Raw genomic sequence first — 6,000 nt, 5'->3', positions numbered from 1 at the left:
ATAAGTTTGCTTTCCTGCTCATATGGCCTTAAACAGTACCATCATGCAAGGGCTAACAGAATGTTTGATCAACCAACATAGAATCCTGGTCATCATTGCATTGGGCCATGGAGGGCACTTTTATAGCACAGTAGTTGTAACAGTGGACACATGACAATGTGAATCAGTGATCCCATCAAAAATCATAAAGTCATTACAAACAGAACCTGCTAAACTGATGGAGTGATAGAAAAAGCTTTAGAAGCCATTTGAAGCTACAGATGGGGTACCAGTATACACTCTCTATCAGTGGCCATTATATGGTCCCATATATCCAGCAGACAGAGGATCAAGGGTAGAAGAAAGAATGGCACATTTCCATCATTCACAGTGAACTGCTTGGGAAATTTTAGCTTCTTGTCTCTCTCAATGTTGTTACAAAATGGAAGGAGAGAGGACTGTGGTTGGCACATTCCAAGTGATCCACTGGGGGATCTTTAGGTAATCTTTTGTTCAATTTTGATGGCACAATTTAAGTAGACAAGTGTAGTACCATGGCCGAGTGTGGCATTCTATGTTCAGAAATGATGACATGGTAAGACCCTTCAGATCTGGGTCACCCTGCCAGATAAGTGACAGAGACCAGCAGAGGTGCAAGCTGAGGTAATGAAAAATGTAGAACAGATAGTATGTGGTAGAGGAGGGAGACAATCAGTTGAAGGTGCAAGATGGAGTGAGCGAGATAGTGAGAGAGCACAAGCCAGGGGAGGGACAGAGGGAGAGGGAGGACCAGATTTCCTTGCTGGGCAGGGAGCCTGATGCAGAGCTGGATCCCAGGATCCTGGAATCATGACCTGAGCTGAAGGCAGATGCTTAACCGATTGAGCCACCCAGGTGCGTCGGAATCGATATGAATTATTGACAACAATATTTTAAGTAATGTGTTGTCAGTGAAAGAAAAAAGAAAACTTGAGATGAACTGATATAGAGTGAAACTATTGGAAGACTGTTGGTAAGAGCAGAGGAAATAATGATGATGCGGTCAATGCAGGCCACTGTTGTTCAGAGGGTTAGCTGAGAGAAGTAGATTTGAGGGCCAGACTGGAACACTGGCCAAGTAATAATATATCTGGGTTTCTGTTTTCTCATGCAGGAGATGAAGCAAGTTCGATTAAATGATCACCGAGTACCATTTTGCTCTTGTATTCTGAAATTCTAAGGTCCTCTGCCCAACATACAAACAAGTAGCACTGGGGGACAATGCTTTAAACATGTAACTAGCTAACTGATAGAAGATTATTATTTAATACAATGACACAAATAATTATCCAAAAGCTAGAGATTCCTACACCATGAAGTAATTATGTGTACATTCCAATTGATAATAGCTCCTATGAACAAGGACAACAAAATTAGTTTGTATTAAAAATAATATGACATTAGGAGTACTCTCACCATGGGAGTATAATGTACAGTATAAAACTAATGTTGGGCAGCCCCAGTGGCTCAGTGGTTTAGCGCCACCTTCAGCCCAGGGTGTGAATCTGGAGACCTGGGATGGAGTCCCATGTCTGGCTCCCTGCATGGAGCCTGCTTCTCCCTCCGCCTGTGTCTCTGCCTCTGCCTCTGCCTCTGTGTGTGTGTGTGTGTGTGTGTGTGTGTGTGTGTGTCTCAGGAATAAGTAAAATCTTTAAAAAAATAAAAAATAAAGATAAAACTAATGTAGTAGCAAGGGTATTAAATAGGACAGTCATTCTTTCCCTTAAACAAAAGAAAGTCACTTAAATATAGTCTATTCTTTAATGAAAAGCACTTATGTTTTCTGACCCACACTCTCCTTCTGTGTCTCTTCTTGTGCAGTGAATGTTGGATTGGATACTTTACCACACATTGCTATGCTGTTCTCAAGATGCAGGCAGAGTAATATGCAAGAATTGTGTTCTGTATTTAAACAGTTCATCTTAAAGTTCATGAGGAAAATAAATAAGCAAGGAAAGTTCTAGGGGAAAAGGAGCATTGAGGGTAGCTAGCTCTACCAGATATTAAAACATAATATCTTTATTAGCTTAAAATATCGGGGCACCTGGGTGGCTCAGTCAGTTAGGCATCCCACTCTTGATTTTGGCTCAGGTCATGATCTCCGTATTGTAAGATTAAGCCCCACATCCTACTCCACACTCAGTAGGGAGTCTGCTTGAGATTTTCTCTCCCTTTCCTTCTGCTCCTCCTCCTCCTCTCTCTCTCTCTCTCAAATAAATAAATATTTAAGAAAAATGTTCTGGTATTAGTAGGTGAATAGATAAATCAGTGGAATAAAATAAGACTCTAGAAATAGACTCAAATATATATGGAAATTTAATATACATTAAATTCTTAAATTTAATATTTAAGAAGACATCTTAAATCACAAAGGGAGAAGGATAGTTATTTTAATAAATGGTACTTATAACAGGTTGAAATGTGTTCCCCCCAAAGATATGTGAAGTCCTAATCCTCAGAATGTCAGAATTATTTGAAAATAGCATCATTACAAATGTAATTATTTAAGTTAGGGTGAGGCCATAGTAGAGTGGGTTGAGCCCCTAATCCAGTATGACTTACATCCTGAAAAGGGTAAATTTGGACACAGAAACAGACATGCACAAAGGGCAAATGATGCAGAGATGCACAGAAGAAAACCATGTAAAGACAGAAGCAGAGACTGGAGTGACACATTTACAAGCCAAAGAATGCCTGGGACTACCACCAGCTGGGAAAGGCAAGGAAATACCCTCCCATGGAGGCTTTGGAGGGGACATGGCTCTGCTGACACCTTGATTTTGGACTTCTTAATCTCCAGAACTATGAAAAAATAAATTTCTCATAGTTTTAAACCACCCGACTTGTGGTACTCTGTTTTAAACCACCCGACTTGTGGTACTTTGTTTTGGCAGCTCTACCAAATTGACCCAGAATCAGATAACTGGATAACCATTTGGCAAAAGATAACACTGAATCCATACCTCACATCATATAACAGAATAAATCCTAAATGCATCAGAGAAGTCACAGTGAGAAATGAAACTACACAGGTGCTAAGGGGAAAACGAGTGAATTCCTTTCTAACTTCGAATCAATATCTGTAGCATAAAAGGAAAAGATGAATATATTTAAGTATATGAATAGAAAACTCTTTTGCTTAACAAAATCAAAAGATAAGAAAAATTGAAGAAAAACATTTATAATTTATATCGCAGACAACTGACTATTCTCTTTTATGTAAAGAGCTTTTTATTTTTTTATTTATTTTAATTTTCTTTTTATTTTTTTGTAAAGAGCTTTTTAAAAAAGAAAAGAGAAATACCAAAAATCTGGTTAACAGAGGACATGTACAGAGAGTTAACAGGAAAAGAAAGGCAAATGACCTTTAAATCAATGAGAAAGATGCCCACTCACTAATAATTAAAAAAAAAATTTAAAATTACTGTAAGGCTATCTCTTTTATCAGATTGGAAAAATCCCAAAGTTTGAAAATATATGCTCTTGGTGTGACCCTAGAAAAGACTCTGCCCAAGCACACACATGTGCACATGAAATATAAACACGTGTTCAATCATTGTGGGATTACTTATAACATCCAAAGACTGGAAAGAACTTTGCTCAGTAAAGGACTGCTCAAACTGCTGGGACATGGCCACAATGTAGTACTATTCAGTGGGAAACAGAAACAAGGACAATTTCTATGTACTGACATGGAACAGAAAAGTGTACATAAAATGCTCCAATTGTATAATTAAAGAGGGATAATTTTCAACAATAAATATTTATTTGCTTATATTTACTAAAATATAGAAAAGAGATGGAGAAAACAGAATTGAAATAAAAGAAAAAGAAAGTGGGCTAGAATTGTTAGAGGACAGGAAAAGAAGCAAGAGTTTCCAAAAGTACCTTTTCATGTAGTTTTGACTTTTAAACTATAAATGTTTTATGTAAACCAAAATTATACATAAATCTTATTTAAAAGCAAATCTTAGAACTGAAAGCAAATAGAAATAAATATAACTGTATATCAAAGTATATATATCATAATTACATATATAATCATATATATAATTTCAAGAGACTTTAGAATTTAGTACTTTTGGTGGACATCTCTGGTGGGATATAGTCTAAAGACAAAAAGAACTGCAAAATATCTTAAACTTAATTCAGTAATTGTAAGTAATAATATTGGTATTGCTATTTTGGAATTTTTAAATATTATAAAATAAAGCTAATATTATGTTAATGATATTTGGAACCAAGATATTCAGCATAAGAGAAAAAAGATAAAGGTAAAAGCCCTATAATGTTACATTTGAATTAGAGTAACAATTCAATCTTATGTTTTTCATAATTTTTTTATTTTAATTTTTTAAAAGATTTCATTTATTTATTTGAGAGATAGCAAATGAGAGCACACGGGTTGGTGGGGGAGAGGGAATAGTAGAAGCAGGCTCCCTGCTAAGCAAAGAGTCTAACATCGGGTTTGATCATAGGATGCTGGGATCATCACCTGAGCCCAAGGCAGACTGAGCCACCTAGGTACCCCTCATAGTTTTATTTTTTTAAATGATTCAAAAACTATGATAACTTAGGAAATTTTAAAATGTTTAATTATCCTATAGAATTTACGTCCTACAATTGCATTATTTTATATAACATTTACTTTTTCTCCTCATTAATCCACACTGAAGGGATTTTGACTAAGTATAATCTGAGCTATGAATTATATCCTAAAATCACCAATGATAGTAATAGCAAAAAAAAAAAAATACCGGTTTTATTTTAAAACATGTATTTCGTTATTTCTGAAACATGTATTTTTTGACAATGTTTACTGAAAAGGTCTAGATGCAATGATCTTCCAGTCATAGCATTCCTAACCTTCAGATTTTGGTTTTAACATACCAATGTTCATGGAAAGATACCAGTCTTTTGGAGACTATCTGATTCCAGGTCAGGAGTAGGGAAAACGTGTGTGAATCTGGGGCAGCTTGTTATGCCAGAAAGGAAGAAAGCATTCAAACACTATGGTATCATGTCCAAAGTACAGAATCAATTATGAAGTCTACAAAGGGCCATATTTAGGACAATGTGAGAATCAAAAAGTAAATAGTGCTGGGCTGAAACACACTGCATTAGATTACGTCCTGATTTAAACACACATGCACGCACACTAGCAATATAAAAACTAATGTTTTATGGGTGCCGGGAAAAACTGTTTTCAGCAAATCACAAAAATTTAAAGCATTCTTTTAATTTTATAATTCTTTACTGTGGAAGAACTCAGAATGTCATTTCTGTTTTAAATAACAGAATTGACAACTGACCAAGAAAACGTAATCTGGATTATAAAATTCTTGCTTTAATAAAAATTTCTTAAATAGTGAAAAAATATTGAGTAAACCAAGACATACTCCAAAAATTTATAAGGAACAATATACTTGTATTTACTTGTTTAAATACTATGAACACTTGAATACTGTACACAAGGTTAGCTGGTTGTAATTTTAAAATTACATTAAGGAAGTTAATTTTTATAAAAAGTTTTCATAAATAGAAAATCTTAAATTAATATTATTTGAATGCCTGCAAAACTACTTTAAAAAGTAGAGTGTTTCAGTCTAATGGGCATATATTAAATTTACTTAAAAGGGATACCTGGGTGGCTCAGAGGTTGACTGTCTGCCTTTGGCTCAGGGCATGATCCCGAAGTCCCGGGGTCGAGTCCCACTTCAGGCTTCCTTCATGCAGCCTGCTTCTCCCTCTGCCTATGTCTCTGTCTCTGTCTCTCTGTGTCTCTCATGAATAAATAAATAAATCTTTAAAAAAATTTACTTAAGAAAAAAATCTATAAATCACAAAAAAATGACAAATTTCCCTACTTAAAAAAACATAGTTCCTAATTCTCAAAGTGATTTATTGTACCTTTTTCTTTTATTAAGATCAACATTCTAAAGTCTCTTATAAATGTAAAGTACTATCTTGTGAATGTAAATA

This window comes from Vulpes vulpes, chromosome 4 (genome assembly GCF_048418805.1).
Source record: "Vulpes vulpes isolate BD-2025 chromosome 4, VulVul3, whole genome shotgun sequence".
Classification (NCBI taxonomy): domain Eukaryota; kingdom Metazoa; phylum Chordata; class Mammalia; order Carnivora; family Canidae; genus Vulpes; species Vulpes vulpes.
This window is presented reverse-complemented; position numbering follows the sequence as displayed.